Source organism: Chiroxiphia lanceolata, chromosome 6 (assembly GCF_009829145.1).
Source record: "Chiroxiphia lanceolata isolate bChiLan1 chromosome 6, bChiLan1.pri, whole genome shotgun sequence".
NCBI classification, from domain to species: Eukaryota; Metazoa; Chordata; class Aves; order Passeriformes; family Pipridae; genus Chiroxiphia; species Chiroxiphia lanceolata.
In genome coordinates, this window is record NC_045642.1 from 58,851,788 (window position 1) to 58,876,499 (window position 24,712).

The 24,712-nt window shown below is 42.6% G+C and overlaps 1 long non-coding RNA gene across 1 annotated transcript; it reads right to left on the reverse strand.

The window, feature by feature from the left end:
• LOC116788359 lies at positions 1-23,944 on the reverse strand. The gene is made up of 3 exons (XR_004357611.1): positions 23,934-23,944; positions 20,245-20,254; positions 1-324 (listed from the first exon to the last, which is right to left on the reverse strand). It is a non-coding gene; the product is annotated as an uncharacterized LOC116788359 (long non-coding RNA).
• Between the last annotated feature and the right edge of the window lie 768 nt (positions 23,945-24,712).

The window sequence follows — 24,712 nt, forward strand, 5'->3', positions numbered from 1 at the left end:
TCACTGTGAACCATTTGAACTGTTGAACTTCATATCGTTTTCTGCAGGATCACTGTATTTACAGGGCAGAAAGCACTGAAAACCTCCTATTTGTTTTCCTCGGAAGTTTCCAGGGGCACACATCTGCACAGATTCAATTTATAAAGGATGTTTGAAAGCCAGGATACCACTCTAAAGTAAAGCACTATGAACATAACAGACCTGTTATTTTTTTAAAAGGAATATATATTCTTTCTGGTACCTCTGGACAATCTTCTTTGTACCCACTTTGCTCCTCACCTTTGGCAGTGTTGCTCTTCTTGGACTCCAAATACTGCTCGCATACTGCAAGAAACCATGTAAAAGTCTGTTTCTGTCCTTTCAAAAAACATCTGAGCCGAGTAAGTCTCATGCTCAGGAGAATATCCTACTTCCCATACTAGGAATTAAAGTAGTCTTAGAAGGCAGAAAGTAAATGTAAAACCCTGCAGTGAATCAAAAGAGGGAAGACTGAAGGCAGTGGGCACTACAGACTAAAAAGTCTGGCATCATACCCTTCAGAAGTCATAGAAGGTAGGGATGAAAGCAATAGGAGAGGAGAGATGTTTAATAAACTAAGGAGACCACTGGTTTCCTGACACCTTGCTCTCTGTTGGTTGGCAAAGCTCAGCAGGATGAGGTCAGTCCACAGTATCCCCATTTTCAGCCAGATACAAAGGGAATTTTCTTCCGTTACCACAACTTTCTAAGGAGTTGTTGGCTGCAGCTGCCTCTCTTTGGCTGCAATAGTTTCATTATTATATTTTCTTAGAACTTGGTACATTAGTTTCTGAATAGCTTGTCTTTTTGCCACATGATGTGTCCATCTCCAAATACGCAGAAACAGGGTGAGACTTCCAGACAATCTCTTTCTAGATCCAACCTGATCCTGACAGGGATGGAGATGGATGGGGAGCACACTTCTTTTGAAGTCTTGATAAGAACCTGCAGGTGACATTCAGGCAACCTAAATTCTACTCAAGTCCCAGAAATGTTGCAGCCTGTCTGTTCTTCAGCAGTGGTTAATCTACCATGTCCTCTGAGATGGCCAGAAGGTTCCCTGTGTGTCCACAAGAAAGGGCAACACTTCCTTGACAAAACAATGGTGTTTCAGCCTCCAAAGCCTCAAAATTTTATGCTTGGTGAAAGATACACTCAGTAGGGCACTTACCTCAACAAACAGTCAGAGGACCTGTCCTGAAATAACCTCAGATGCAGATCTTTGCCTTGAAGGGGGTTCAGTCCACCTCAACTGCCTGTGTAAGAGCACCAGTGATATGGTTTGAAGCTGGCTCCCTGCCAAGTCCCCAAACCTCACCAAAGGACTACCCCCCCCCCCAAACCAAGGGAGAAGAGGGGAAAAAAAACCCAGGAGAACCAAAATGAGAGAGAGGCAGCTAAAGCAATATAAAAATTTATATTTATATTTATTTATATAAATATAAATTTATATATTTATATATTTTATATATATTTATATATATTTATATATTTATATTTTTATTTATATATTTATTTTTTATTTATATAAATAGAAATATATTTACACTTATATTACATTTATATACAATTGAAATATATGTACAATTTCAAAAGGAAAAGGGGAAAGGGAAAAAGGAACACAAAATAAAATATACACGATCAATAGCCCAAGATCTAACAACTAAAAGAATTAGCAAAAGAATATCTTACTACTCTCTGGGACAACAGAAAGTCTTCCTGGAAAGACTACCAGCAACCTCTGTCTCCCAAGGTCGGCAAGGCCTTACCAGGCCTCGCTCCCCAACACGGCAGACTCAACAGCAGGGACACCTGCACCTCAAAGCTGCTGGAAGAAAAGAGGCCTGAAGACCTTTCCTCCTTTCTTCTTATACCCCAGCTTATGTAAAAATCGTAGGGAATACTGGGTAAATCTGGGCACTTCCTTGGTTACAAACTGGTCACCAAGGAAAGCCCAGACTAAACTACCACAGCCAGAGACACCTGGTTACTGTGGGATGGTGCTGCTGGGTGGGTGAGGATGGAGTGTCATTTACTGCCTTTCCTGGGACATGGAGTAGCCAGGAGCACAGGAATTGCAGGGCAGTGGAAGAGCAACTCAGATACCTCTGCATGGTCTGGAGATGATCAAGTAGGATTTTCTCCTGGCTTCACTTCACCCAGGCTGTGAGGGCCTCATGTCGGATGCTGGTAGCTGAACTACATCTGTGGCTGGTGCAAGGACAAACTTCACCACTGCTCAGGAGAGATGGGCCCATTGAACCAGTCGAGGGCAAAACACTTGCATGAACCTGACATTTAGTTTTCAGAAAGTATTTTAATATGTATTTTATATTTCTTCAATTTACATCTGACTAATGATTTGCTTCATGCCCCCAGAACTGGGGAAGGAATCAGACAGGCAGAAACTAATGCAATGAAATTGGTTTAATGTCCTCCACAGCACTGGAATAAAATTTGAACAGAGTGCTAAAGGAACTACAGATAGTACATTTATGTTGAAGTGGAAGAAAGAAAATTCTTCACTCATCAGAAATATCCTAAAATAAGCACAGCAATATCAAAGCCAATTAGGGAGACAGTGATGTAACTCAATGACAAAATAAGCAGTCTTCTGTGATGTGGTTTATGAACAATTTATCATCACACTTTGGCTCCAACAAGAATACAGTCCAATGAGCTACTGGTTTCAACTTACTTTTAAATCTCTATAACTGACTCATAATGATAGACCCTGGGCCTGACAACGGTGATAAAATCAACTCTTTCTAATTATTCAAACTCGATAAAGGGTTTTTTAACAGAACCAGCAAATATAAAATATATTGAACTGAATTAATTTTCTTTTGTGGATTCCCAGCACTACTAAAATCAGTGGATTAGTGGAGAAAAAAACAACCAACAAACCCAAACAAACAGCTTGTGTGTTGAAGAGATAGCATAAGTCAATAACCAGAAGTAAATGTGAAGATAATTTATACTCCTTTTGAATCCCATAGGGGTTTTTTTTTCAGCTCAACTATTCCTGTTGTGCTCCATGATCCATGCAGGACTGGGGATCTTCTGGGAGGCATGATAAGATGGGGAGGGAAGATGGTTTGGGAGAGCTGACAACATGTAGGTGTGGATAGGATTTGGGTACCTAATGCCCCCAGCATCATGGGAAGAGAGCATATTAAGATAAACAGAGAGGATGTCCACTTCTGGAGGAAGGAGAGGAGCATGGATATTTTACACCCTTTGCCTAGTGCACCAAATTAACACAAACCCCATGTTTACTCTAAAAGATCATTGCTGTGGTAGAAGAATTTGAGAATCCTGTTTCAGACAAGAGAAACCATTGAGTATGCTGAAAATGCACAAACATATCAAATACGAAATGTATGGATACTTGAGGAAGGCTTTATCAAAGAATAAACAGACAAGTGCACACATAAAATTTCCCTGACCTTTCCCTCTACAAATCAAGAAGATATGCAGCAGAGATGACAAGCCTGAGCCTGGTTTCCAGTGAGCTTCAGGCCCAAACTAGCCCATGGATTTGTTTGATGTCTGATTCCAGGCTCACATTCCTGACTCTTAGGAATGAGGCTTCTCAGGGAAACATTTAACAGCAGGACACTTCTCACTCCAGGATCACAGCAAGTGAAACATCATCAGTGAAATGGAATTGCACCTTTTCCTACTGCAAAGATCCTTTGAGGATTGAGACTCTTTGATGTGACTGGTGGAAAACCCAACAGACAGGTGGTCCCAAACTATCATCCAGTGATCTGGACACCGGCCCATCAGGTCCCTGCTTCCCACCACAATTTTTCTCATGAATGACCCTGAGTACTAACAAGTGTCATATCGACCCAGGTGTTTCCATTAGTCCTACCATATCCTGAACTTGATGAGACCCAAGGGAGGGCAATAGGTTGCATGACCACCAAGCAACCTTTGGTTTCTTAGTTGGAATAACCACATAGTTTGGGACAAAGCCTGAACTGACCACCCAGGCTCTATAGCAAGTCACCCCCAGGATTCTGCAGCTTAGAGGTGTTCTGCAATTACAGCACACAAAGCAATTCCTGCTCCAATGACACCATGCCATCTCTTATAACATTCCTTTTCCTAGTAAGGGTTAAGGCAGTGGATTCCTGGGCCCATGGCTGATTTGTCCCAGCAGAGGGAAATGGAAGAGTGTCTACTGTTGCATGATGAGAAACAGGTCACATGATGGACACATGGACTCCAATTTAGTTTGTGAGATGGAACAAATGGAACAAATCCATTCACAAGTTTGCTAATGGGAACAAATTCCTTACATCATGCTAAATGAAGTATGTAAACAATTATGTTTGTTTAGAACCTTCAGCATCTCCCCTTACTCAGAGGATCCTCAGCTTCTGTGTCCCATTTCATTTAGTTAATCCATTCAACTTCTCCATTCCTTCCTCTTTCCTTTTGTCATATACACTCCTGGTTATCAACCAAGTAATAGTAGCTGAACTTGCTGGAAGATGGTGCATTCATCCTTTTGAGTTTCCTAGCTTCAGAGCTGCCACAGAAAAAACAAAGTTGAAGCACTAATAATTTTAGTTACATCAGCAAAGTGAAGGGCTGATACATTCCCTACTGAGCAACAAATTAAAATAAGCCTAAAGCAACAAGAATTTTCTGACTTTTCCATGTGTATTTTTATTTCTATGTCTCTGGTGGCTACCTACAAGGAGTAGTATGTCAAAAGCTTTCCTTAACTCTGAATTTCAAGTCTGAATGATATTATTAGTGTCAGCAGAAGCTCCACCATGCTTATTTAGCTCATGCAGCATGGATGCTGTCTGCCAGGCTTCCTGGGATGCCTATCTGAACCTGGACAGGACAGCCTTTCTCAAACAGCAACCCTGTGGGAACTGGGGAGGTCTTGGTCAGCATGAAGGGATTCAACCTCAGTCATGTGAATGTGGCTGAAAATAAAGACATAGCTGCTGCAATCCTTTCTGAGGATACACTGCCAGGCCTCATCTCCTGTATCTCCTGCTCCCTCATTAGACTTGTTCCCATCAGAGCCCACGACATTTCTGAAAGAAATTGGTGCATCAAACTTTCGCTGGTCACTCAAGCTAAACTAAGGGAATAATTAATTCAGACAGTCTTCCAGAAATGAAAAATAGTCAGGAAGGATGGGAAGGCATACAGGCTATGCCATGGCATTTTCCCACTCCCATGACATCTGTGCCATTAATCCCAACAGGACGTGCAGTCCTGTCTTCCCAAACTGCAGGGACATTACAGCAGTGAATTTGTTCATACAGCTCTACCTGCCAGAAAGCCTGAGTAAATCCTGCTGCTTGCATTGGAGGAGAAATCGTTCACAGTTTTCAGCCTGCTGCTATCCAGAGTCGGACCTGAACATCTGTATCGCTCAGCTAGCAGCAATCAAAGCCACACACTATTCTTTGCTACTTCACTCCTCCATCACAGCTCCAGCTAGGCTTATTCTCCACTCTGTGAGTCAAAAAAGGGGACAGAGAGCACAAGTTCAACTCAGGGAATGTTTCTCAGATAAGTTCTGCTTTATAAGCCTGCTTGACTTTGTTCACTGCTATCTGAACCGGCTGAAAAGAAATCAAAAGCAGCCTTTCCTAGCAACAGGGTGTTAGAAGGGGATCAGATGTACAATACCTGCAGTACCTAAAAATGGAGTATTGTACTGACTACAGTCAGTCAGTTAAACCTAAAAATCCTAAAATGAGAGCCTATAATTCTAGGTTTTAAAGGAATGATTTTCCATTTGAAGATTTTTAGACTTTGACATCTAATTCTTTAGCCCAGTTGGCTGAGGGTGCCGCTTGTCTTATGAAGAAAGCTGTGCTGCTCCCCAGCTTCTCATTCTATGGGCTGACACCTGGATTTGCTTGACACCTCACCTTGTGCTGCTTTTCTGTGTACAGTGACTCTGTTGTAAATGCCGTAGAACAAGTAGCGAGTAGTATATGGTTGTTTTTCTCCAGCAGCAGAAAAAATATTCTCCAAGAAAAAGATTAGTAATGGTTAAACTGTTCTAAACTATGGCCAAAGTCTCCCAAAACGACTGCATCATATCTTTTTGCAAGTTTGGGAAAATCTAACAGCTTCCTTTTTTATTATTAATATTTCTGAAAATTTACTGTGTTCAGCCTTTATCAGGAGTGCTGAGGCTACAAATGCTTCTTGGCATCTGTAGACAGTAATATCCCTCATCGTCTGGTGGCAATGTACTTTTCAAGCCTAATATTCATAAATCTTCTAAATGCCCCAGAGATAACCAAGTACTACTGTGTACCACTGTGATAACCTAAGGCACAGAGAGGGTAGGAAACTTTTTGTGCATTACCAACTAAAGCAGAGTGGGGTATTGAACCTCCAAGGCCTGATCCCTCATTTTTCTTCCAACCACTCACCAAGCAGTTTGGTAATTACAGCAAGATATTCAAACTTTAGCTCCTGATTCTTTTTGTTCCCTTCAGCAAAATCATTAACTTTTAAGATTTAGCTCATTGCTTATGCAAATGTAAAAGACATTTAAAAACCTTAGCACGGAGAACTTGGATTTTCATTAAGGAAAATCCACCTCTCAGTGAGAGAGAGATGGGGCCAATTCCTGCAGCACTCAGTTGCTGCCTTCCCTTCCAGGGATCTACCTTGCAAGCAAATGTCTGATCCAGCAACCACCCTCCTGCCTTGCAGCCACTTTTGGATACTCAGCTTAATGCCAAGTGTACATTATGACACCAGTGAGACAGTGGGAGGAGGTGAGATTTCACAGCAAGGTATAGGGAGAGGAGTAAGAAGGAAAGGCAGTGGAGCACGAGCACCGCAGAAAGGCTGGATCTCCTCAGATGAAAGTGGTTTGAAGGTCTCTGGTGCAGCATCTTCTTGCCTGCCCCTTTCAAGCCCTCTTGCACAAATGAGGAGGACAGACACTGTATATTGCCTTGGCTCTCTGCCGGGGTTGGGCACACGGTCAGCCTGGATACTGATGAATTTGGCCAGAGGCCTCCAAATTGAATTCATGCCTTTTCCAAAGCAATTTCTATGAGGTGACACCAGTGGATGCATTTTTCATTTTAAAAAAAGAAGGCTATTTTAACGGGGATTAGTCCTGGACTGGAAGGAAAAAAAATCCTAGGAATAAGCTCGGGATATTGAATTTTTCAGCTCTTTTAATCAGTGTGGGTAAAGGTCACCATCCACTGCATCTCCTTGTGCCATGCCCTAGTGCTTCAGCCACTCTCACACTTGGGGCTATCCAACACAGGCTCCAAAAATCAGGGTACACATGGACTGTCTTTTCAGCTGAAGAGTCCTCCAGAGTCCTATCCAGGATTTCCTGGGCTGTTGATGAGAGGACAAGCCTGTTTAGTGAGGAGCTGCATTACCTTGCTAAGTAAAGTAAAAAACTGCACAACCCTCCCAATGGGGAGGTGGCAGAAAAGAGGGTCCTTGACACCTTTAAGCTCTGTTTGCAGCCTCCCTGAGTCCAATTGCTACTCTGATAAGAGTGGTCCTTAGCCTGTGAGCTGCAGTCTCTGGCATGGAAAGAGCTAAGACCACACGAAAGGGATGATCTGTCCCCACTTTAGCTCCATTCTAACAGGCAAAGCTGGTAGAAAAAAGGGTTATTCTTCACAGGACTCGGAAGTAGGCTCTACTGCAGGGAAACGAGGAATGAGGTGTTGAGAAAGCTCACCTGAGAAATCACCTGTGGGGCTATGGAGAGGTTTGAGTTACCCATCAGGGATCACAGAAAGAGCTAAAGTGTTGGAAACATGGGATCTGCCAAGTTCCTTAGTTCTAAATGATGCCCTTTGATTGCTTCTTGCCCCATATGCCCCGAAAAAGATGGGAAGACTGGAAGAAAGCGAGACATCTATTCCAAAACGCAAGGACCAGCTCATACAGCACATGCCAAACTATCTGCAAATTTGGAAGCTGGGCAGATGCACCCCCTGGGTCTGCCTGAAGCCTTCTGACAGAAGCTGCTAAAGGAGCAGGTGCTTTGTACAGACTTTATTTCCAAGGAGGTGAAAAGATGACAGTGGTGAGAGAACGAAGCCGCTCTCTGTGGAGGGGTTGCTGGAGGAGTGGGAAAATCTGTCTCAAATAGAAGCCTTGTTGCAGTTTCGTTACTCTGGTGTGAAAGCAAAATTGTATGTCCAGGGGACTTATGGTGCAGTGCTGTTTTTCACGTTTAACCTTGCTCTTTTGTTTATAAGAGAGGAGAAGAAGCGATTCTTGCAGTGCAGCTGAAGGGAGGCCTCCTCTCCAGTAAGTCTGGCTGACCAGACTTTTACAGCATCAGGTGGCTGAGGATGTCAATATATGTTTAAAACATGTTGAGATCAAAATCAACTCTAAGCAGATACCTGAAGGCTCCCACTCCATCTGAGGGCATTTTTTGCAGAAGTTCTGGCTGAACCTCACCAATATGCTACTAACTATTTTTTAGAAAGAATAGATCCAGAAGAGAAATTGCCTGGATTCGCATTAAAAAAAAAAAAGAATAAAAGAGAAAAAAACCCTAGTTCATACCAATTCCTGTTAGAGAAAGAAAGCACAAAACAGGCTAAAAAAGACAGGCAATCCTGGTCAGTCAGCAGAACAACTACCTAATTACAGATGCACAGAAAGTTGTTATGGTCTTGGCAAAATCAAAAGCAATTAAGAAAATTACCTGATTGTCTTAGAGAGCAAAAAGCAGAGAGTAAAACCAGCAGTGATTTGCAGAGTCATTGTGGGAATGCTGACCAGAATGTCTCTGCCTTACACCCCTCCTAAGACAGCACCTCATGGTCTATTTTCATCATCCTAGATTGTCCCTGAGAATAAAGCATTTTGTCTGATCTGTTAATATACCCAAGCAGGTTTGTAAGGAGAGACAGTGACCGGTGACTTCTTTTTTTAGCCACATGATACAAGTATCAGACTTCAGGGCCACTGCTGCTGGCAGTGGCTGGTAAGAATTTCACATTTGTGTCTTATCTTACTGGTTGGTTGCTTTTTTTCTTCTTTCTCTGGACATTGAAGAGCAGACAAACTTCAACATGAGAAAGAGACTGCTTTTCTGGGGCTCATAATGATATTCTGCTCTTTGAAGTATGCAGGGTTTGCACTCAAACACCAGTTTTGGGGCTAGGAGGGAATCTTTCCTCCAGGTAAGATTGGCAGGAATTTTGAGACTTTTCTGGCTTGCCTCCTTTATGTGCCTTTTCTCTCTTATATAATCTGAAGAAAAATCTGGTTTTTGGGTTCTCTGGTATCACATGAGTTTAAAAACATTGACGATTCTCTCAACTTCTGTTCTCTTTCTGTCCTACACTTAATGCATTTGCTTATGTACTACAGGTCTAAATGGGGATATGATTTACAGTGCTTCTTTTTTTGAGTGGACTTTTTTTGAGTACTGTTTGGTGTCTTGCTTTTGCAAAGGACTGAATTCAATGCCCTGGGTTCCCTCTTCCAAAACTATGTTTTTGTATTTCATTTACCTTTCATTTAATGCAAAACCTCCCACAATTCATATCAATGAGATGAAGCATTACCAGGTTGCTGAGATTGTACTGCAGATATACATGAACCTGTTAATTTTAGTGTATCAAGTGAACCTACCTGAAAATTGGATTCTACATGTTACAAAAATGCTCCGTAATACCTATGTTTTCCTGCAATCATTCTATTCTGACAGTGTCATGAACCCACTTCTCAAGTGCTTGAAAAAGGAGGAGAGCCAAACTTTTGTTAAAAATGTCCAGATATTGGTTGCTTCAGGCTATGCTAGCAACATTAGCTTTCCCTTAGTGCAAGAGCACTTTCAAGCAGCATTTTAACCAGTATTTTAGGAGCCACAGCCTTTTATGAGGATTTTGTTTGCCACTCATCCTGATTACCACCTCCTACCTTACAGATTCTCTAGAGCAATGGCTAATGTTACAGTGCCTGTTTATATAACTTACTTCACAGGCAATTCTGTTTCAGCCTCAGAAAATAACAACAACTGCATGGGAAAACATCCTGTTTGGTTTTCCCTTAAAGACATAGTAGGGAGTGTGCTGGCTTTCCGGTCTGATCATTTTAATTTGCTTCTGTTTCACATATGTATGATATGGCACCTACAAGGTCATTGTGTGGGTCTAGTGACACTCCAGTACACATATATTCACAGAATCATCAAGGTTGGAAGAGATCTTCAAGATCATCTAGTCCAACTGCCAGCCCAGCCCCACCATAATCATCCCTAAACCATGTCCCCAAGTGCCACATCCAGACTCCTCTCGAACACTTCCAAAGATGGTGACTCCACCACTTCCCTGGGAAACCTATTCTAATTCCTAACCATTCTTTCAATGAAAAAATCTTCACTAATGTCTAATCCAATCCTCCAAAGGCTATTTCCTCTTGTCCTTTCACTTGAAGCATGGCAGAAGAGACTGACCCCCATCTGGCCACAACCAGTTGTAGAGTGATGAGGTCACCCCTGAGCCTCCTTTTCTCCAGGCTCCCTCAGCTGCTCCTCATGAGACACGTTTTCTAGACCCTTCACCAGCTTCATAGCCCTTCTTTGGATACTCTCCAGCTCCTCAGTGTCCTTTTTGAAGTGAGGACATTTTGAACAGTTCCTTATGGTAACAACCATCTTCTAAAAATATTTTCTATCATGCTTTCAGCAGTGCCTATGAAAATGAATGATAATCCATAATTGGAAGATTCCTAGGAGCCCTATTTAATAATATTATAATATAATGGAACAAACATAGAATAATACATTTATTTTGGTTGGAAAAGAGCCTAAGATCATGAAGTCCAACCATTAACCCAGCACTGCCAAGCCCACCACTAAACCATGTCCCCGGGTGCCCCATCTACACACCTTTTAAATCCCTCTGGGGATGGTGACTCCACCACTTTTCTGGGCAGCCTATTCCAATGCCTGACCACCCTATCAGTGAAGAATTTTTTCCTAAAAAAACCCCAACATTCTAACATACACGCAAATGATATATCTGCTTTTAAACAATCTCTTAAGTGTCTCATGATATTTTAGTGCAACAATTTCTAGAAAAAGTTCTTGATGACTTAAAATGTTATAGTAATTGATTCTAAAGCTATTCACCAACACAGTGGATTCATTTGTTACTGAGCAATAGGAATAGTTTTTGGGTGCTGAATAATACAAAATCCAGAAAGTATGGGAATCTTTCTAATGTCTGTAGCCATGAGCATATTGATGCTCTGGAAACACAGCAGTGTAATATACTTTATTTTTACAATATTGAATATTAATGGCAGAATACCTGTGTTCTCCACTAAATATAAGCCATGCTACTTCAAGAGACATCTTTCAGACACAAAATACATATATTCATTCAGGTGTATATTTTTTTCAGTTTTAGTTGAAAGTATTTAATTCGTAACAAAGGTAGGTCAAGGGAAAGAAATACAGGGAGATTGTGTTAACAGCCTGAGCATTTAGACTTCATTGGAAGCTGGTAGACAAGAACTGATGGCTCTTTACAAGCTCACATAGATCATATTGAACATTTTTAACATTTTCTCAGCTGGGAAGATTGAGACTAGAAACTGAAACCTGTGGCCCACACTCAGGTTTCAGTAAGACCAAAGCTAAGGCAATGACCACAGGGAGGAGACTGGGAATGGGACTTACATCCTTCTGTGTCCCCTTCCTTCAAGGAAGCCTTCACCTGAGAGTGGGATTGTGAGGCTGTGGCTGGGAGATACCCTTGGCCACATCTCTTTTTTATGTGTGGTCTGAAAGTGGGGCCTGTTCACATCTTCCTTCTGCTTGGTGCAGTTAAGAATCATAGAATAAGATTGCATTGGAAAGGACCTTAAAGACCATCTAGTTTCAACTCCCATGCCATGGATACTGACACCTTCTGCTAGACCAGGTTGCTCAAAGCCCCATCCAGCCTGGCTTTGAACAATTCCAGGGGGTTCCTTTCTCCAGAGGACAAGCTTGCTTAAACATGCCGCCCCTGAAAACTCTGTGCTTAGGCTGTTCTCACCAGCAGTTGTGTCTAGCTGAGATGTCCCTACCTTCCCCAGCTTCTGCCTTTCTGAACTACAGTACCAAGCTCTATGGAAAGGGCAAACCAAATGATACAACTGAGAACAGTCACAGCAGTGTGTGCAGACTGCAGGCTGTGCCAGGGCTGGCCTGTGAGCAGGCAGTCCAGTCTGAGCAGAGTCCATTAGTTGTTCCTTTAAAAAGGACACAAAATTTGAACCCAAACACAAGTGAAAAGCTGCAAAGCACCCCAGAAATCGTTACAATCATCTGGCCCTGTGGTCAGTAAGGAGCTTGTTTTTCCCACACTGGGTAGCACACCTCACATGTTTTCAAGGATTCCTAGTCACAAAGACAGAGTGAGCAAGAAATACAGTATTTGAGCTCCGGCCTTTGGAAATATCCTGTAGCAAGGCACTGCTTGGCCTTCTGCTTCCTTTAGATATGGGCTACCACCTTGATGGATTGAAGTGCTTGTGCTCAGAGCAAGTACATTGACAATGACGCATCCGTTCGGTCCTCGGGGTCACCATTGACTGTACTGCCCCAGTCAAGTTCATTCAGTGCAACATTTGTCTTGCTTACACCTGTCAGTGCTGCAGGGTTGTAAGGGAAGAACAGCCTTGACAGTGCGTTAATCAAAGGACAGGAGAAAAGAAATTAGGAAACTCCAGCAGCCCTCACCAGCAGACTCCTACCTCTGAGCAGGCTGCATGTTGGGGTGAGCTTGTTGCTCACTCCAGTGAAATAACATCTGCAGAACTTTTTACTTTGCCACAAGCATAAAATCAGCGATAGCCTCAGCACCATGTGGTTTGCTCTAACAAACCCCTAGTTTTCCTCCTTGTATCCCAGTGCTACAAGATGAATTCTCAGGATCTCAAGATCTTAAAGCTGAGTGACTCAAGCTTCATGATATACATCCAGGAGTTCAACTCTCTGTATAAACTACTACCAAACCTTTCTTCAACCGAGCCCACTTTAAATAAGCATCAATTTATCTGGATTGTACAGTTAATAGTCTAAATGAACACCCACTACACACATATCATTGTTTTGCACATTCCTGGATATGACAACTACCTCAATATAAATGTCCCATCACAACAAGTAGCCTAGATCCAAGGAAACCAAGAACCTTGACATGATTAATATTCAGATTCAGATTCTTCTGAAAGGATGCCAAAATTTTGCCAATTAGAAAGGATCTTACTAAACAAGACTTCTACCGGGTCATGCAGCTTCTGAACAAATTCTATTCTTACAATAGAAGCATAGATACTCTTTCCCAAAAAAACCACTTTTCCACCATTGCACATGTCTGTGATTTTGAAGAACAGATGCTGAAGGAGAACAGCATTTGTTAGCTGTACACAGAGATAGCCTGAGTGGGCAGTCAACTCCAGCTATTTTCTTTTCATCAGAGTATGAACTAATGCATGTCTAACAACATAACAACTAGAGCAAAGCTCCTAGTTTCCTATTTTTTTGTTCAAAAGGTAACAGATACCAATTTGGAATGTGCAGATTTTCTATTAAATTGCTAAATCTGCAACAACACACGGCTGCCCATTTCAGAGTAAAACTCTGTATTTCAAACACTACAGACTCAGGCAAGGATGCAGCATTACTGGGTAGCTCTCAATCTTGATTAAAACAGTATGAACTGGAGGCAAATTCTCTCATACAGTCAATTAACCCAGACTGACACTAAAACAACTGAGAGCCCAGGAGCCATGAAATGTCTTTATAATGCTAGTTTAATTATGATCAGCTTTGTTGTCTTAAAAGACTCATTGTGTAACTCTGTATAAAGCAACGTGTAAATTTATTCTGGTATTATTTCACAGTGTTTTCATTTGCAATCTCCTAATATATGAATATTGAAAGAAAACCTCAGTTCCTAATGGTTAGAGACACAAACAGATCTGCTCTCTGGTTTCAGATCTGCTGTTGACCAACTGAATAATACAGGTCATACCTCTCCCTTACGTTTGCCTGCTGCAACAGGACAGCCAACTCTCCTCTGGTCAGCACTGTGAAACCACCTACCTGTATTATCATAGAATAACCTGGGTTGGAAGGGACTTTAAAGATCATCTTATTCCAACCCCCCTTCCCTGGGCAGGGACACTTTCCACTTGACCAGGTTGCTCCAAGCCCCATCCAACCTGGCCTTGATCACTTCCAGGGATGAGGCATCCACAGCTTCTCTGGGCAGCCACATTCCAGTGTCTCACCAACCTCACAGTCAAGATTTTTTTCCTAATATCTAATCTAAACCTACTCTCATTCAGTTTGAAGTCATTCCCCCTTGTCCTGACTACATGCTCTTGTAATAAGTCCCTCTCCATCTTTCTTGTAGGCTGCCTTCAGGTTGCATTATTAAAGATAAACCACAGGAATTAAAACACATTTCACTGAAGACTTGACTGAAGAGGTTGGGTATGAGATGAACTTCTCCTGAGGTGTCTAATGATCTATCATTAGGATACCTACCACACCTCCACCTTGCCAGCCTCTTTCAAAGTTAATACTTGTGGTCAAATGACAAGCTTTCTTTTCCCTCTTTTTCTAATTTCCTGAACTGTCTTTTCACTTCCAGCACTTTCCATTTCTGATCACAGTGTTTAATTCCATCAGTAAAGTCACTGAGTCATTTCATTATTCACTTCCGTCCGCATTAACGTAGATGATGCATCAAACTTCCCTGCTAACCCCCCTCCCCAACTTGCCTTTCAAAAAGATGAGAAGTTCCTGCTGAAAAATCACTCCAGTGTTTCTGATTTGACACATTTAGGTGAATTTAACTACTGACCTGTGTAACAAAAGCAAATAAATTCCTTTGACATAAACAGAGTTAGAAGCCACACAGGCATTTCTGAGGCATGGTCTGGCAGAGTGTTTGCATAACATTGTTATAAAAGCACAAATTCTTGATGGCTATGGAGCTTATGTTATGATATCCCTACAGGGTGCATAAAACATGGGTGCATGACATCCTGGGCAAGTGACTCCCACTGGAGGAGTGAGTGTCTACTTTTGAAAACATTACTTTCTATTTCAGTTTGAAGACAGTGTTGCTGGTTTTCGTTGTTGTTGCTATAGCTGACTGATCCTATACTCTGGTGATATATTATTCTCCCTCGCCTGCCTCCCCCAGTCACTGTATGTCTGTCAAAAATGTTAGAACTGCTTGGCACAGTTGCACCATGAGTGGGAACAAGCCAGGTCTTTTGGAAATCCTATGAATTTTCATAGCGTGAAGCAGTTAGCTACAGCACCTGGTTGAAATTTTAGTGCTCTTCAAGACATTGAAAAAATCAGTCAGCACTTAACAGGTCTGAATTACTGAGGCTGGAAGTAAAAAAAATACAACCCAATATGAAAAAAGAAGTCAGTCACAGAGGACAATTGTGAATTCTGAGAAAGTAATTGGAACATTTAATAGACTTTTTAAAAGCCCTGAAAGAAGTCATGAAGTCCTCAGACATTGAATTAAGATATCCACAATAAGCTCTTCCGAAATGGAGCCTGTGAGGTTTCAGAAGTTGAATAAATGGCAGACTTCATACTCAGTGCCAAGACTTCAATTCCAAGTTTTAGTTGCTTCACTTCAATATTGTCTAAACTTACTTTTTTTCCCTGCGTATTGGGATTTAGAAACGATGCTGCGCTGGCAGGAACTGTTATTAGGTGCTGAAAAATTCAATCATGCAGAAGGGAGTGGGGTTGGGGGAAACGTATGCCAGGTTATTTATTATCTCTCTATAGGTGCCCTGTATTTTGTCAAGGTAGCATCCTAACAAAAATATCACTGAAGTTATAAAGACAAGAATGGAAAATCTAGTTAAAAGTCTGGAAATTCTGCTAGCAGCTCTGCATTCAGCCTAGTTTTATTTAGCTACATATCTTCAATATATGCCAATCTAATTAAGAACTGGTGAAGAGCTATTAATAGACATGTATCTTGAATGCTAATATTGTGGGCTTTATGCCCCTGCCTAGCAAAGCTGATATGTTAGAAGTAATAGGGGTATTAGTGTTAGAGAGCTGTCACACTTGCAAAGGCGGGTGAATAACTCCATGTGGGAGAGGATCTTCCTCTCCAAGAGCCCCTGTAAGCATTAACTGTGCCCCTCTGCCTACCTGATGCAAAGGCTTATCATTTATAGCTCCCAAGTGGTTCAAAGAGAGTTGACTGGTCTTCAGAAAGCACAGATGAGAAGGAGTTTAACCAGAAAGAGAAGCACTTTGTGAAACAGCATCTAGTAGCTATCACCTCCTCCACCCCTACACATGACCCTGTCTGGCTGTTACAGCCCTTCGAGCTCAGTTCTCTGAGAAATAAATAAAGTCACAGCCTCCATCAGAAAAAGCCAAGCAGAGACCAGGTACACTGCAGAGCAGGACTGGAGGCATCCTGGGCAAAGGTAGATTCTAGGGGACTGCCAAAAATGTTGAGTTTAGCAGGCATGGCTACCAGTCCAGTCAGGATGGAGAGGGAACATATTCTCAGATCTGGTACCACAGCCTGGTGCTGCAGAAGCTCAGCATCTTCTGTGTTAGAAGGAGAAAGAGAAGACAGATGGTCATCACGAAGCTTTAGTGGGTTTTCCTGTCATTGTGGCCTAGACTTTCATCCCCATGCTTAGATAGCTACCTTGGAGGGAGGAAGGGAACTCAGTGAGACTTAATTATTAGGTCAACTGCACAGAAAATGAGATGGGACACAGATCAAAACTTCTGTGATTCCTTACTGGGTGTTTGTTATCTAAATGTAAGACAGCTAAATCTGCATTTCTATCCATGGGCATTGATTTATATTTTGCTGGTTTTACTCAGAGTATCACAGGTAACAAGAAGTCAAAAAAGGCTGGTTGATCAAGTCTTACAACAATAAGTGCTTTTTTTGACAAAATTAGGAAATGCTGCAGGAAGGTATCAAATTCCATCAGTACATTCACCGGAAATTTCATTTCACTATGATAGATTCAATCATTTTGTTTCAATAGAATAATTTTAGCTACCATTGTGAGAAGCAGAAATAAGAGCAAAATGTTCTAAATTACCATTACGAAGCATTTCAACCAAGCTTTTCAATGTTTCTGGAACAAAAAAATTCCCAAACTTCACTTAGAGTTGAATTTTGACTTCTAGTGCTGGTTTGACAACAAAAATTGTAAGTTTCCTGCAGAATAAATATTACATTTTCTGACCAGTCACCTTCAGTAAAGACATTTCAAATGTAATTTAGAGTAATATGATGGGCCTATTTTCACACACTGCTATGGGACACTATTCCAGTTGTCTTTTGGTCTACCAAAACCCTTTTACTCTTCTTGCAGGGTGAGCACCAAGGAATATTTCATGGACAACAGCAGTGAGCTACACACAGCACATCAGCCTCAAAAACTAGCCAGGAGGGGTGTTGATCACTTTAAAATGTTACAAAGCCAAGTTCAGACAAATCTAATAAAGCAAGGGAAAGGAAAACTATTTCAGAGAGCACTAGAAGGGAAGAAAGGAGAGGAAATAAGTTTAAGGGAACGTATTTACCCATCGCAGGATTGACAATGGGTGTAACACAAAATTTGCAGAGATAGAAGGGTTCACAAAGGTTTAGTCCCTGTGTTTGATAAATAACTCAGACTCATACCTTCCACTACTTTATTTTTGAAAGTTATTTGGGTCTGGGGAAGAGTGGAGGTAGACACCCCTAAGGAATTTTAGTTTGTGTGCATTTTCTTTACCCACAGACTTGGCATGCACTTCTTTCCAAAGCAGACTCTGCTTTTCTAGAAAAGTTAATTCCTCATGAAAAGGCACTTTGTAAAAGGTTTTTTTTTTTCTGTTGAGAACAGACCAGACAGGTATTTCTGTGGTTCCTTCCAGCCTGCACAAGCTCATCCCCCACACCTGGACAGGGCGAACAATGGAGATGAAGCACCCTGGAGGAGTCACACAGAGACGTTTATTTGAAGGATTTCTTCCCCTCTAACACACTCAAGGACTTGCACAGTTTGAAGACATTTAAATGTTCTCTTTTTTTTCTTACTGATACATTTCACATCTTAAAATAGTGCTTCCTCAGCCGAGAGATAACATGGAGGGTTGCAGAAATGAACATTGTGTTCTACAAAAATCTTGAGCAAATTTGCCCAAGAGAAAGAGGAGAAGGCAGCCTGCACATGCAGAGGCTGAGATGCATATTTTGCACTGGGACAGCACCAAGACCTGTTGTTCCCCCTCAGCCACCTGTCATCATGAGAAAACCCGCCTGGATTCAAATGGGCTGGAACCCAAATGGGTCCTCTCAGTGTCACTCACAGTCCTGGGCAGGAAGAGATGTACAAAAGGGATGTCTAGGCTGTTCCTCCACTTTCTCTGCTACCCAATCATACAAAGGCCAAAAAATGCTGTTAGATCACTTCTACCACCTCCAGAGAGACCCCACAATCTGCTTGCTGTCTGGCCCCTCAAGGGGTCTGCGTGCCATGAAGTCAAAATGCTAAGCTGGAGGAACCAGACAGGGTTGTTATCAGCCAAGAGGCTGCTAATGGGACCTTTACCAGCACACACATTGTCCTTCTGTCCCCATCCTGCCTCCATATCAAACCACTCTTTCCATGCAGCAAGGATCCACGTCCTTCAGCCTGGTCTTCTGGAGATCCTTTCACTAGGAGCAAGATCTATGGGGTTGTTTAAAGTATCACCTCTTTCCTGAGCTTTCCATTTCCTCCCTGAGTTACATCTGAATTAAAATAGGTAGGAAAAGAAGGGAGTGTAAACTTAAAGGGTCTGATAAAGACCACAAGTATGAACCTGGGGATGACAGAAAGCAACAAACAGCCAAATGCCTTTATAGAGAGACTGCAGAGATGGCTGCACTGCACCAAGAGCCGCTTTCAGCAGAGGGGCACATTGCCAGGATGTGTTCAGGGCAGATACATCTGAGCAGTTCTGAGTCCTGTCTGTGCCTTTCCTGGTGTGAAAGACACACTCCTTCTGCAGGCTGTGTAATAGGGGTGGATTTAATTTGCTTTTCATAGGCATCTGTCCTGAGTATCAGCCAGAATGCAGAGATATGACTTTGACAAACCAGCCATCAGCAGGATTTTATTTCCCAGCCTCTCTTTAATTGCAGTGTTAACGTGTCGAGTACCACAGCATCGCTTTCCCATGACCTTTGCTGTTAACCAGAGACTTGAGGGCAAGTTGGATTGCTTCTCATCCTCAGCAGCAGCTGTGGGGAGCAGTCGATTGCATTAGGCAATCTGCAACCAGAAGGACTGACTCAAATTACTAACTGAAGTGTGAAATTTGCCTTCCCCTCTCCTCTTAATCAGCCCTTCACATTTAAAACCCCTGTATTTACTTTGATGCCACCATGCATGAGGAACAAGCTGAATGAATACAAATGATAGTTTATTCATTAATTATGAATATTCATTAGGTGGGCTAGCTAGTGCTAGTATGCTCCTGTTTGGGAGGGTCTCAGCAGCACGACAGAAGGCTCTCTAAAAAGCAGCATAATTTTTGGGGGACAAAGTATCTAGGAGAACTGAACAGTTGTCCAAAAGGCCAGAACATGTAATACACATCTAGACCCTGCTGGGATATTTTCTTGCAGGGCATATCTGTATTTTCCATGTCCATTAGGTCAAGCTCTGTTTTGTTACTGTTTCCTGCTGATGCTTCTTGTCTCAAGCATGCAAGCAGACATAAAGCTTGTGTTGCTTCAGGCCATGCAACAGTGCTGAATCTTTTGTGTGGTCACACCACAGCTCTGCTGGCTTTCCCATGCATTCCTGTTCTGAAGATTGGCGGTCCAGTTCACAAAACAAAAATATCATTCCAAAGAAAATTTAGATTTTCCACCTGAGACACAGTCAAAAATCCTTTTGAAAAGATGGAAATTGTTTTATCCAATATTACTAATATGCCCTTTTATCTCACGCTTTACAAGAAAAACACCCACACATTGGGTATAACAATGCACGTTAATAAAAATACAGAAAAAGACTCAGAGAAGTTAATGGCTTCTAACCTTCCAAAGGGCTTCAAACCTTCCAAAACCACTTTCTCTTGACAGATGAACATGGCTACCCTCCTCACACGTTCCTCAAGGAGAGGCTACCAGAGCCAAACGTAGCTTATGTGTGCTACACCACTCCTTGTTATCTTGCTGCAACCTTGGGCTTCATGTATAGCACTGGAGAAAATCGTTACACTTCCCACAATTATAAGGAAATACTCTGAGTTCAGACCACTTCACATACAAACTGCTTGGTATTGCCTACGTTGCATTAACAGGGCAATACAGACAGAAAGGCAGGGCTCTGTGGCAGCAGCAGTGTGGTGAACTGGTGATGATACTGGAGAAGGACATCCACCTGCAACACTCCAAGCCTATGCTTTTGGGGCCAGTGTCCCCAGACTGTCCCTGCAGTGGGGTGGGAGGTGACTGGGAGCACAGGGAAGTGATGACTTGGGTTGTCTGGTGCCGATTTCTTTTTCAGGCTCTGGACCAGCATACAAAGGAGAAGTACACCCAAGCCAAGCCAAACTCTCATGGCAGAAGTACAGTGAACAGTCCTTTATCAACAACAAGTTGCAACATTTTCAAAATATTTCCCTGGGAGACTTTTCATATACTGTGAGCAGTGCTGCCTGTTGGAGATCTGGGAATGATTTGGGGGCAGGATAGATTTCTTTAAAAAATGCCAGAGGTGGGTAAAGTACTAGCATGGCTGTGTAAACATGAAATTCATCTTTTAGTTACACCAGGACACATACAGCAAAACACCTTTATAACGCTTTGTCTGAAGTTTATCCATGTCTTTTTAGGCAGAAGTTCAAACCCTGTTACAGTCCATTCAGCACTTCAGAATTCTCAAATACGGAAGTGTTAACCAGCCTTGGTCCTTTAGGTGAGAGCTAAATCCTCCTTGTGCTGCATGGTCATTCAGGAGCTCACAGAACATCATGTCCTCTGGATGCAACTTCATTCATGCTTTTGAACCTCTCCTACAAATGCAGGCTGAGAGAGTTGGGACTGCTCAGCCTGGAGAACAGAAGGCTCTGGGGAGACATTAGTGCAATTTGCAGTACCTAAAAGGGCTGCAAGCAAGTTGGAGAGGGACTTCTGACAAGGGCATGGAGTGATGGAACGAGGAGAAATGGCCTCAAACTGAAAGAGAGTAGGTTTAGATTGGATATTGGGAAGAAATTTCTTACTATGAGGGAGGCGAGGCACTGGCACAAGCTGCCCAGAGAAGTTGTGAATGCCTCTTCCCTTGGCCAGGAAGTGCTCAAGGCCAAGTTGGATGGAGCTCTGAGCAACCTGGTCTAAAGGCTGGTGTCCCTGCTCACAGCAGAGGGAGTGGAACTAGGTGATCTTTAAGGCCTCCTCCAACCCAAACCATTCTATGATTCTGTGATAATTCTCCTTTTACCGACAGCTATACTGTACATGTCACTCCTAAAAATGGTGGCCCTTCATTGGTGTAGAGTATTTATAACCAGGGAGATGCCTCTGGATCCTTCAGCATAAAAGAGGAATATGAGGCTTCTGCCTTCATTACTCTCTGAACAAGCTTGTACACACACAGCAAACACAAGGTAATCTTCAAATATTTCTATCTCAGGGCCACACAAGTGGGATGAGTGTGTGCAACAAGATCAGTAAAACATACCCAACTGGTCTGAAAACTTTGGCTCAGTTAGAGGGAGATGAACTCTTCCAGCTCTGTCTTTGACAAAAAGCAGGTTCCTCTATAACCTGCCCTGAGTGTTATGATAATCAACATCACATCTCAGCTGTTAGTCTGTGATCAGGAGCTGTTTGGGATGGGAACAGCAGAGGATGCTTCATGCCAAGGGATCAACACATCTATCTGGGGCAGTCGCAACACAACCTACCAGTCCTATGTCTGGCTCATATCCACGCTACTCATCCCTTGCTCTCATAAGAGCTGAGCTCCATCTGCAAGCTTAAAAATGGAAAAAACAAGCAAACTTTTTTTCTCCCTTCATCAAATTCTGTCTAAGCAGACAGCTTTTAAAAGGCTCAGCATTTTTTGAGTTGCAGGTTCCCTTTAGATTTCTCACAAAGTGGTTGCCCACAGACATCAGATCTGCTTGAAAACCTTTGCCTTCACCAGCAGGAAATTAGATGCACAGATACATTTCCACAGGGTTTTGGAGTGGTCTCTGTGGCTCACAAAAGAGAACGTGGAAGAGGCAGGTTTATGTCACAAGTGCAGACAATAAATGGTAACACACGATGGGAGGATTTATTTATTTATTTAGCAAAAACTCAGAATGAAAAAGGAAGACTTGAAAGGAAAGGGCAAATGTGATTCTTACTTTGTCCACCACATGGAACTTCTTTTCCTAATCTTTCAGCCATTTGAATATGACTGTCCCTGGAGGCTGCTGGGATCAGAGAGATGTAGGGGCAATCCTTCATGTTAGCACCAACCCTTCGCTTTAAAGGCTCCCTATGCACTCTTTCAACTTTCAACTGCCCCCAATTATGTGTTTTTAGCATTTGAAAATGTTCTAGGACAGCAGGGGCCTATCTCACCCATGTATTGTTTGTGTCTGTACCCTCTGCCTGCCCTCTCCCTCTTTAAAACCTTACCTTTCTACAAAAATTAACATAATAGTCATGTGTCCCAAAGGGGGAAAGGTGGGAAGACAGAAGAGGTGCAATCCTCTGGTACATGCTGCCTATATCACAGCCTGATCTGTGGCACGTTTTTGCTCTGAGGTACTTTACCACACTTCTGCTACAGGAGCAGTCAAGCTGGGTGCACACCTGGGTCAGGGCTGTGCAAACAACTGGACCCTCACCACTGAGGGTCTGCTCACTGCAGCCAAGCCACAAGCTGCTGCCAGGCTTGATGATTTGAGCTTCAGGTGGAGCTGGAAGAGCTGGAGAGAGGAGAGGGTAAAGGCCACCCAACCTCCACGCAGCTGTGGCTGTGGTGACTGGAGATGGGGCAGTGAATCACATCTGAAAGGATGAAGGAATGATGGCAGACCATACAGGGTAGACTGGTTGGTTCTTTTCAGAGTGGGAACACGTGAGGCCATATTCTTTCTACACAAAATATGTGGATAGCTGGTGCAGGCACCCTTGCTTCTAAACTACTCTGAAAAAGATGACGCTGTGAGGTCCACACCACCTGCCAAGGAGACTCTGTACTTAAACTGAGAGATGAATCCCACACAAGGGGATTCCTGGAGCTACAACAAACTGGGGCAAAAACCTTAGCTTTCAACTCCCTCTATTGCATTTTGCACTCATAAAAAATCAGCTGAAGATTCATCTAGTCCTACATCTATCCTCCTTACTATTTGAGGATGAAACTCATATGCCAAGCCTACCATAACAACCAGCTAGCATCTTCTGATGAAGGCTAAATAGTCCACAAAAGACCCAGGGAGTGAGCTCCTGTACCTTGGGTCACCCAGTATTGGAGCCTGTGTAGGAAACCATACGGTAATAAAGATACACCATTTAAAAATTCATATCTGCAGAATGAGTCCTGAAACTTCTTTCTTTACCCAGAATTAGTCGGGCCCATATGACCGGGGAAAGGACTCAGAGCAATAAGGCAGCACAGTTTGCTCCAAGCTGTTCACATAGACATTAACACTGCAGAGAGAGTTTGGAAATCACCAGGTCCTGCTGCAGAGCAGCCAGTGGAGCACAGTGTGGTGCACAGGCTGCCATCTTGGTCATCCTTATTAAAAAATAAATCATGTACAGAAACGGAGGAGCATCTTTGTGCTGCTCTGTAGGGGCTCCCGATTAAGCACTCTGCTGCTTTTAATGACCCTTGAATCTGACCTTTTAATGCCTGGCAGGGGTGCAGGGCTTTGATTTTATCAAGGACACATGAAAAACAGATTCAGATGATTAAGTTAATCAATAAAACCTTTTAATTCTCCTTTCTTTGTAGAAAACTGGATGTCTTAAGGCACCGAGAAGAGAGGAAACTGTCCTGATGTATCCTCATTCCTCATCACAGATCTTACATTCATGGAACAGTCACAACCAGTGATTACCAAATACTCATCTTTACCTGTGGATGGAGCCTGGGAAGGACTAATGAGAACATTTTGAAATGGGAAGGAGAAATTTTAGTGCCTGTACCATTCCCTTGGCCTTTGTTTCTTCACTGCTATCTGGAAGAACTTGTGCTGATCCATCCTGACTTGCTACCCGCTAGAAACCCTGAAAAAATAGAGAAATATAATCCTTATTGCTTTGAATGCTCACCCTTCTTCCACCTGAACAAAATGCCAGGTATAAGCTTCCTCCAGACATGAGGCAAGGGAGAGGAAGGGCATAGGTCACCTAGTCTTTTATCCCCCTTTCCCTACGAGAGTCCTCAGCTAAGCCTTCATGGGCTGCAGCTGTAGGATGCTCTCAGAGAATCTTCCTACTCAGCAGGGCCCATTGAGGGACTTGGGAAGAGAAGGAGAAATGTGTAGGGCGTTTCTGTTAGCAGGAGAGCAGCAGTGAAGCCAGAGGGAGTGCTCTGCGAGTCTGAATTCATAGCAGTGAAAATATCCTAATTACCGTTGCCCCACAGCCTTTCCTCTCTTGTGGCACAGCCTTGTCAG